Here is a 10,625-nt window from a genome sequence, read left to right on the forward strand (position 1 = left end):
CTAAACCTACTCCAAATTTAATGTGTTTTAATGTTTATTTGAAAATTATACACAACATATTTGTACACGATGTATCTTCAAGTGATATTGAGGAAAAGTTATGTTACCTTTAGTAAGCTAAGTTAAAATCTTTAAAAAGACAGTGTTTTAATTTTTCTCATTGTCAAGTTGAGCTGAATTGAACATTTATTTCAAAAAATTGACATTTATAATGGTGATTGACCAACAGTTGATATCATTCATAAAAACGTTGAAAGGATAAAATATTAATCAACCAAAAAAAACAAAAAGACTCCCCACCCTTATTTATTGAACGTCATGTAAGTATTTTTTCCAATTTACAGAAATTCCATTGGACCACATGATTTATTTATTGTAGCACGTTGACTTCATTTTTCTTGTCATTCAATCGATGTTTATTATAAAAGCTATCAACCGATTTCTATATGCGATTGAGATCACTGTGCTAATATGTCACACTACAAAACTCAAAGCAGATTTGGAAGACCGAATATCTGATTACAAATGCATTCCTGAAGCGTCATCTGAAAATGTGCCAATAGTTGTAGATGTCCAAATCTTTCTCAATATGGGTTTTCTATAATCTCTTTTGCAATTGCAAATTAAATCATGAATAATTAGTCTAACACCGCAAGCCTCTTTTGAAATAAACCTGATTAAAATAGTAACGAGCGATACAAAAATTTGATATGCTGCAAAGAGCCACCAGAACTTTTTTTAAAGCATTTTCATAGAGACCACATATTCAAGTATTGTCGCTCAGTCCAGTCTGAATGGGTACTAAATGGGAGCTTTCAACCACACGAGAATGTGATTTTTATAAACACGGGCGACAGAGCACGGGAAAAAAGGATGTTCCACCATGCGCATGGTGGTATGAACGTTATGTTTATGATATTAATCTTTTTAGGTATTGACCTCTATATAGATCTGTTCAAATATACTTTCTAAGAAATAAAATGAATGTTCGATATGGTTTTCTATTTGAAAATTTAGAAAATAAAAATATGTTAACCATGCTATCTCAAATGTTGCTCGTGTCTGGGTGTGTCCTTAAGCTACTTTCCTGTAACAACATGGACAAAAGTAATTTTAAAGAATATAAGGAATTCCATATAAACTTGACAAAAGACAGACCGGGGGAGAATGTAGAGATTTGTGTGCCAATTAGCAAAGAGAGATTAAAAAATGTTTTGTTCTCACACCTTTCATTTTTCTTGTAAAGCTAATGAGAATTATTATCATCATTAGAGAAAGAATTATTTAGTGTTTTTCCTGTTGCATGATGCTCCTACCATTTCATGCATAATAAGTATTCTTGACATTGTTTCTATAGAAGCCAAATCGTAGAAATCCAAGCAAACAACGTAGCGCTTGTGCATGTTTGTCTTTATTTTACGCATTACAATTAATCGATATAGCTTAAGTTAAGTGTGTTCAATATTCTTAAGTTGACCAAGCACCTTTTACTGATTACAGGTAAAAAAATCCCCCGTTGTGTTTCTTTTTACCGTTACAATGCGGTATCTAATCGTGTTCCTTCTTCATTTCTCGTGTAAACTCATGTGTTTTATATTGGTATTCGATTCATTTCGGTAATTATTTTCCCCTTTATTATTTGTCCTTCTAATCCTATTCATGTTCCTTCACCCCTTTACCTAACAAAGTGCCGTTGCTTTTTGAAGTTGTAGGGGATAACGTTTCATGCTGTTTAATGTTGATGTTTTGATATCCAATAATTTAATAATATCTGAACATACTTTGCTGTTACTGTCCTAGGATGATAATTTGGTCTTAACGGTACATGGGAAAGTCCAAAAACGGGGTTATCTGGATTATTATCCGATATCGTAAAAGTAAACGCTTACAGTTATATATCATTATTCTTACAGTATCGTTGGTGTATTACCGTTATGGCTCTGCCGGTAGATCGAAGTTATTGTAACTATTAGTGTTTTGTACTCATAGGTTCGAATCCCACGTAGTGCCATTTTATAACCACAGATTTTTTCTTCTTGCTCTGTTTTTTTATCATCATTATTTATTTATATTTCGTTTTCCATTTTTTGTTTTCTTCTTATAATATATAGTTAATTTTTTTTATATATATATAGTTTCTATTCTATTTTCTTTTTGTATTTTTTGATCGCAATGTAATAAAATATTCGATCTCATATTCATGTATGTATATGAAAAAAAAACGGTCAAACTTGTTTTCTGAACAATTGCCTATTCTGAGGTAAAAAAAAACCGTGTCTTACCAGTAGTCGAACTTCTGCCTGCACGGGTAAACACATTACTGACACGGTTCGTCTACCTACTGCGCTAACAAGACATATGATAACATGTAGTTTTTTTTTCATTTTCATAGGCTGTGGCATTGATCTGCCTAACCTATATTTCGCATTGTTATTGGTCTTTGTTATGTAAACAAAGGCTCAAGTTATCATCCTAGGACAGTAAAAATGCCATCCCTTCTGCTTTAATGGAACAAATCGCAACATATATTGTATTTTGATATTAAGAACTCTAACACTTGGAATACATTGCTTTATAACCTTTGCAAATCAAACCCATTATCAAAATTCACAACAATTCAACAAGTTTATTATAAATATTCTGACTCTCATATCTGTGTTTTACTAAGTTTCGCCATTTTCTTTGAGTAAACTCCAAATAAAAACGCAGAAAAAAACATTTGTCTTGTGTATCTGAATCCTGTATTTATGTTTCTTTTCTATTTATCATTTAATCAGAATATTAAAGTTATTTGTAAATGTGCATAAAATGCTGTTAACAGGCAAATTATAGGCTTTCATTATGTTTCTTTTTATATCAAACATCGTCTCACTTGCTACTTATTACAGATAAGCCCAAGCCTATTTTGGAAACGTTCATTTCTTAATTGGTTTCAAATAACGCGTTTTAACAGGAAATGATATGATAACATGCCTCTATGTGCAGACACTTTGATAAACGCCTACAATGCACATGTCATTGGGAAAAAAGTCTGTGCTTATTATTACAAGGATGGTGTTTGCATCGGGAAACGTAAAAATATAAAATGTGAAATATCTATAAAACGGATGTCTACTTTCTGTAAAATGTATTTCTTTCATCGTATAAAAAGGAATTTTATTTGCTCTTTTAGTCACTGTGAATATTTGCATGCGATTTGACTTGTGTATCTTCGTTAAATATTAGAGAAATGTTATTCCATTGTAATTCTTTATATAATATTATATGTAGATGAAGCTGATGTTAGCAATTTCGCTGGTGAAATTTTTCCCTGCTGGGACCAAAAGTCCGTGCAATCTGACGAAGCTCCTTACTGTGGACTGACTAATTTTAAATTTGAATTTGTCGTTCGGAAAATTGGTAAAGCACAGTAAAATTGTTAGCCGGACATTTATGAAAATCAGCCTGTTTATATGTCAAAGATACTTAAACATACAAAATGTTTTGCTAAAATTCCAAATCAAAAACATCGAATATTACCGGATAAAACCTACTATTTTAAGACATACTGCATGTTTTGTGTTCAACCCTTTTACAGTTGGACACTACGCTTTCCTCTTTTGATTGCATCTGACGGACCAAGTGGGAGACTCTATGATGGATAGTTCGTAAAGCCCTTTGGGACTGAATTGTCTTAATGTTCGTCTTCTGCCTTGCTTCGTCGGGCCCTTGTAGGTGATTTTCTTGTTGCTCTGTCTTCCTTTAGGACATTGAGTACTTTTGTTATGGTCATTGGGTTTACTTTTATATGTTTCTACATGATCATTTTAGTGTTTTACTTATTTAACCTTTTGTAACCATGACAACTGTTAGAATTTCACTTGGCGGGGATTCATTTTATTTACACTGTCTCGTTTATAGGAACATGGTGGGGCTAAGAGCGAGGTTTGGTGCACCATTAACCGGTTTAAACTCCCCAGCAGTCATTATTATGCTGCTGACCGTTCCAAGGCGGCGCGCCACTGTGTTCCTCAGATGTATGTCTTATGTTGTTTCATACTGTTTTGGTGACACTTTTGCTTGTGTCCCTTGTTGTTTTCTCGTCTACGGTAAGTATCTTCCCCAATGCCTCTAGTTTTTATTTCTTTGATTACTCCCCACCCCCTCCCCCGGTCTCCTGTCCCCTTCCCCTTTGTGGGCCTATTTTTATTTTCTTTAAATTCCTAATCAGTTACAAATTAATTATCATTTATTGATTAACCTGTCCGTGCTCTGTCTTTGCCCTGTCCTGTTTTTGTTTGGGGTCCCCCTGGGCTCCTTGCCATTGGTTCTTGTTGCTGGGTCATGGGGGGGTTGCGTTCATTGAGCGCCGCCTTTCCTTGTTGATCTTGTTTATCATATTTTATTACGTCATGTATTTTATGAAGTAAGTGTTGTGCATTATTTCCATGTATAGGTTTAACATTTGAAGTTTTGATACCTCATAGCAATTTGGTACTATTCTATATCTTTATTTTTGAACCATTTCATTTAATTATGTTTATATTGTAAACACTACAATATTCATCAGTAGTGTTTGAATTTGTTTAAGACTGAAGTCTATGTTTTTTTAAAAGACAAAATATAGGTAAAGGTGTCATAGAAGTAGGTCACTGTTAATATGTGTCTGGTTGTATTTGAGAATAAAACGGGTTACCTGTTTTCAAATTAGGTTCAGGTATTTGATAACATTTACAATCTAGAGCATCAGTATCAGGTTAGTGTTACTTGGAAACGTCTTGGAGAACTGAATCAAATCTAGGTCTCCGACAAGGGGATTTAATTTAATTAAAGTCTTATAACTTCGGCTAATGATAACAATAATAATTGAAACGATCTTAAAGCCCGTCTCACACAAAACACGGTTGGACACACGATTCCCATACGGTATACTCGGTTATACACGGGTTGACTGGTACGAGTTTTGAGCTCCAGCCGTGCTTGTGGATTAGTTGGCACGAATTAGACTCGAATATAGCACGAGTATGTACGAATTGAGCACGGAATTACTCGGTCAAGCAAGGTTTCAACACGATTTGCATACGAATACATACGACTGTTGTACGGTTCCAAGTACGGTCTAGTACGGTTAAACACGACTTTTACTCGATTTACTCGATTTTCACAGGGTTTACATAGGGTCCCGCCGACTTTTGTTCGAGTTAGGCTAGAAATATCACACATTATGTTTTGATATAAATTAACCGATTTTGATGTCTTGGCTTCATGAATTTTCGAAATTTCAGCGACGAACACCTTTATATAGATCATTAACATCAATAAAGAAAGAAATGTAAAATGAATGTGTCTTTTTTCTGTGGTGCAGCGGTTGCTGGAGGGCATTTGAGTTTGAATCCCTGGGAGACATGGTTATTGTCGGTTGGTCCTCCAGCTTATCAGAGTCAATAAGTTGGAGTGGACGGTGGGCCTGGATGGCTTTTCTTGTATTCCTTCTATGCGTCCAAACCTTCTTCTTTGGATACATTCTAGTGTGATGCAGCAAGTAATCTTGGTATGGTAGCAGCAGTTAGTTGTGTTTTTGTAACGTTCTTGCTGAGACCGTGTTAGAACGTACGAGGCCGTGTGAGACCCTGTATACCCGTACTTTACCGTGTCGGCCATGTATGTTTCGTATATGAACCGTATTGGTCGTATGGCGATCGTATGAAACCGTGTGTGCACTCGTTTGAATCGTACCGTGATCTTGTGACATTCGGGTGTTAATCGGGTGTTGGATGTAGGACTTGGGGACGGTATCGAACGATTCCATACGATTTATATACGACATTGATACGGTTGGGCTCACTCGTGGAGTGGACTTCACATACGGCTGTATATACGGTCTCATACGGTCTCACACGGTCTCTTACGGTCTTGTACGGTCGCTTATACGGTCATACACGGACATGGCATCCGTACCAGTTTTTTAAAAGTTTTAAAAATCATACACGGCTTACACGGATACACTCGAATGGCCCGAGTGTAACTCGGATAACGCTACGGTTAGTTCGGTTGTATGTACGGTTTACACGGGTGGCCAACCGTGTAAGCCGTGTGTCCTGTGTGAGATGGGCTTAAGGTAGTCCTAAAGTTAGTCAAAAGCTTCTAGAAAAGGCAGCTGAGATAAAAACGCCTCTTTCACTAAACGTTAACAATGCTTGTCTCTCATTATACCAGTTCAAAAAAAAATCTTCATCAATACTGTAATTTTTTAACAACATCAGCAGCAACCACAAGGACAAGAACAGCAACATTTTATTAAGAATTTTATACATTTAAGGCATTTTAAGGCAGAGCATTTCCACGAATAAGCAATAATCTACGTGACCTTCCTTTATCCTCGGTAACGTTAAGTATATTAAAAAGGGTGGGCGGTGTTTTAAAGCTATGTTTTGAATGCACTTTAAACATTTAATAACAAATTGTCATTATTATTTATAGGTCAATGCAATCATCAGTATAATAGAAAATATACGAAAATATACAGCAAATTCTTCTACAAAAACTTAGTCAATTGCAAGCTGAGGTGTATGTATATCATTTAAACGCCACTAGCGACGTTACAACTGAATAGGTCTATATGCATAAATTTAATTACAAACATGTACTCATATACATGTATTCTCCAGGAATATGCTGGTACAGATCGCATGTAACGCAACCTCTTAAAAAATGCACTTGAGGATACAGATGAAGATACTTTGAATAATAACTGTATCATATACATTATTAATAAGTCAAATAGAAAAACAATCTTGCTTGCTACGGTCCAATCTTTAATTAGGAGAAAATAAATTACGAGGAATATCTAAATTGTCTATACACATTGCTTATTTAATAGTCGTTAATGTTTGCTTAAATTCCTTCGTCTATAATATAAAAAACCACGAGATACCTTTGAATTTGTATGAACATTTTATAGCCTTTATTGACACGAATAATCGTGATAGACGGGGGATCAACTTAACAAGAATCGTAATTCTTTAATGTCCAACTTTAAGTACATAACCACACATTGAATAAAACGTAGAAAAATCATAACAAATCATGCATACTATTTGAATTTCATTTCCACTGGTATAATAAATATGATATCTAAAAGTCAAATTTCAGTTTCATTAGGCCCCTTATCATATGCGAATCTTAGCGTGAAATTAAAGCTTTGAATATTGCAATGCAGGTTATATTTTTATCTTGAATAATGCCTATTCAATTATGGTATTAAAAAGAGAAAATCATTTCCGTTCATTGCCAGGATTAATAATGCTTGGGTGATAACTTCTGCATAAAGTTTGAAATGCTTTTGTATGTGGTTGTAAATACCGGCCGAGAAATTGTCCTTGGAAAGCAAATAAGTATGTTGTGACAATCATATTTATAAAATGTGTTGTTGTTTGTTTTGTTTGTTGTTGTTGTTTTTTGCGATAAATGTTATTTAAACAAAATTTATGAATCGCGATCCAGGCAACAGAAGTACTTTATTGTTATCATCCCTTATATAGTTTGAGCAAGGCACATTCTCCAAGCGCAAAAACGGAGATAGATTACTCTAGTATCATCCTTTATTTTTTAACAACTAATTGAATGACAGAACGTGAACTTTCCAGAAGCACAACAAAATCTATAAAAAAGAGACAATATATTCTTTTTCTATAAATATCGAAAAAAAAAACAACAACAAAAAAACCTCACTATACCTGATTTGCACGATCCGATAAATGTATTTTTGAACAATACTGTTTACGGTTTTAAGATCCTTCGACCTTCATTCACTGTTCTATTTATACAAATAATACCTTTTGATTGTGAACATGAAAAATTCATTAAAATGCAGTTATTGGTCTATTTATTACAGGAAAAACAGAGTATTTATAGGAAGGCATTTTATTATAAGGTCGATATTTGACTGGCATGTTACCACTTTAAACATCAAAAAATGCTCTTCTTTTATTATCAAATGATCACAATCCGGATAAAATATGTATTTTGACAGTAACTACATTGTTTTCAGCTGTTCACATATACATGTTTTCTTAACCTGAAATACAAAATGCATACATGTACATAACACGGTAAAATTAATGTGAAATAAAATAAACTCAGTTAAACATTTGTTTTTATAGTTATGAAGTTCTAAAACATGTAAAATAAAAAAAAAATTACCTAACAATGACAATTTATGATACACTCTCCGATAAAATGTACAAAAACAACACACACACACACAAACCGCTCGTTTAGTCATTGATATAGTATTTTATGATATAGAATTTGCAATGCTCAATGTTTGTTTTTAATGCATGGACTGTATTTTCTACGACTATATGATTAATGAAGTCTGCAAATGACATTACAATTATTTCAACTAACATACAACACCTGGTCCTGAACAAAAGAGAATGTTACAAAGGTAAAAACCGCGAACTAATACATTTGTTCCTTCATCGACGTAATTATTTTTCTTTTCATTTAAATTCTTTGCTCATTGATTCTTTTCCTTTGCCTCTTTACTTCCTGTTTTCTAGTGCTACATCCCACAGTGTTAAACTTTGTATGTGAATTCTTTTTCGCTTTGAATTATTAAATTTCAATCCGATGAAAATAAAAAAATATTAAAATTTATCAGTTTTAAGTACCAATGAAGCGCTTCTACGTCATTAGTTTATCTCGTATGAAACACAAAATTAATGTAAAATGAATTACTACAAGTGGTTCTACTATAGACTCCCTTATCTTATGTTTGCATCAGAAATGAAATAAAAACCTGAACAACAACTCTTAGAAACTAATAAAGGATAGAATTTCCAATTCAGCATTTAAGTCTGATTTTATCATAGATATTTTAAAATTAAAAAAAAATCAGTAAACAATAACAAAACAAAAAATCGCCCTAAAAATACTTCATATTCTTATTTTTGCCTTTGCGTAAATTTCAAATGCACACACATTAATAAAAATTATATATATACACACATATGTTCACTTATTATTTTAACATCTAAATTTTTAACACAATTTATTGTTAATAGTTTCTTAATTTTACATACCATTTGAAATAAGTTATGAGTTATTATTTATGAAAAGGCTAGGGACAAAAACGCACATAAAACGGTTTGATTTGAAATTTATAAATAAGTGAAGAAAATGCAACGTCAACTTAAACATTGGGCCGATTTCCAGAAAACACACATGCGTAGACTGTATTATGGACAATCTAACAATTACCTTACTGACATAAAATCATTTTTTGAATAGCTTGATATCATAACTACATAAATAGTAAAACATGACGTCAATAGTCGATAATTTAGCAATATTTTAGCAACTACTTCAGGCCAAGAACCATAAAATATTATCTTATCCATTAAAATATTTTAGTTTTTAGTACAATATCTTCTAAAATTCTGTTAATAACGTTTACGTTAAACACTGATTAGACAGTATTCATGAAAAAAGTGTTTTGTTTGCTCAGCAAATCTATAAATGTCTTCTACAACTTGTATTTGTTTCGTCTTAATAAATCAATATCAAAATGTTTTCTTTTGAATAATCATTTGGCTATTCCTATTCACAATTTAATGTTTGTTTCAAAATTCACCACGATTTAGCTTCATGTGAATTTATGAAATTAAACTTATATAGCTTACGAACAAAAAGACAGCACATTTTCAAATAAATAAAACAGAATGTTATCCTAAAGAAAGAATACATACATTAACATGGAACCTTCAATGTGACAATTTCATGCCATTCAATAATCAGCAGCTTATAATGCATATACCCGAAACAAGAAAACAAAAGGCGGAACTAAACAAAATGGAATTTTGATTGGAAATCACAGGCAGGAAGGAAGCATATCACAGATAGACTTCAAAAAAAATAATAAAAATACAGGCACCATATCCTAGAGTGGGTTTAACAGTATTCTAAAAGGTTTAAAAGAAGAAACTAAAGATAACAAAAACATGTACACATGTAATGCATTCAATATTTGACAGAGTGCCAAAAAAAACCCATCACACCATAAAACGAGAATTATCACAACATTTGAGTATAATCTAGTTCATGGTGTAATGAACATTTCCAAAAATAAAAATCATGAGTTTGATAGTCTGATATCATAAAGACATCAATGAAAGCATGACGTGCATACGCAATGATTAAGCACTATTTCTGTAATGAGTTTTAATCGAATCGCAATAACGTTTTATCTTATTATTTAAAATATTTCAATCGTCACTAGCATGTATTTCATAATCCGGTTAATAGCTTTTATATCGAACATGTATTGATGCATCTGCAGAATTCATGGACAATGCGCTTTTGAAAAAATGGCTGTTGAAAAGTTTTGCTAAAACATACGTTTAACTTTATGTATGTTTCGCACCGATCTCGTATATCTTTTACATCTTTATTTGCTTTGGAAATACCCAACAAGCTTCATTTACTTGTGATTGAATGTGGATTTAAAAAAATGAGCACATATTCCACTATGTGATTTTCAAAAGTGAATTGTGCATACTGCATGTTCATCTTACCATTGAATTTTCAAATACCTTGCATTAAACTATAGTTGTACAAAATCATACAGTAAAGGCTAAATAAGT

Source organism: Ruditapes philippinarum, unplaced genomic scaffold (assembly GCF_026571515.1).
Source record: "Ruditapes philippinarum isolate M1 unplaced genomic scaffold, ASM2657151v2 ctg809_1_1_1_1, whole genome shotgun sequence".
Lineage (NCBI taxonomy): Eukaryota > Metazoa > Mollusca > Bivalvia > Venerida > Veneridae > Ruditapes > Ruditapes philippinarum.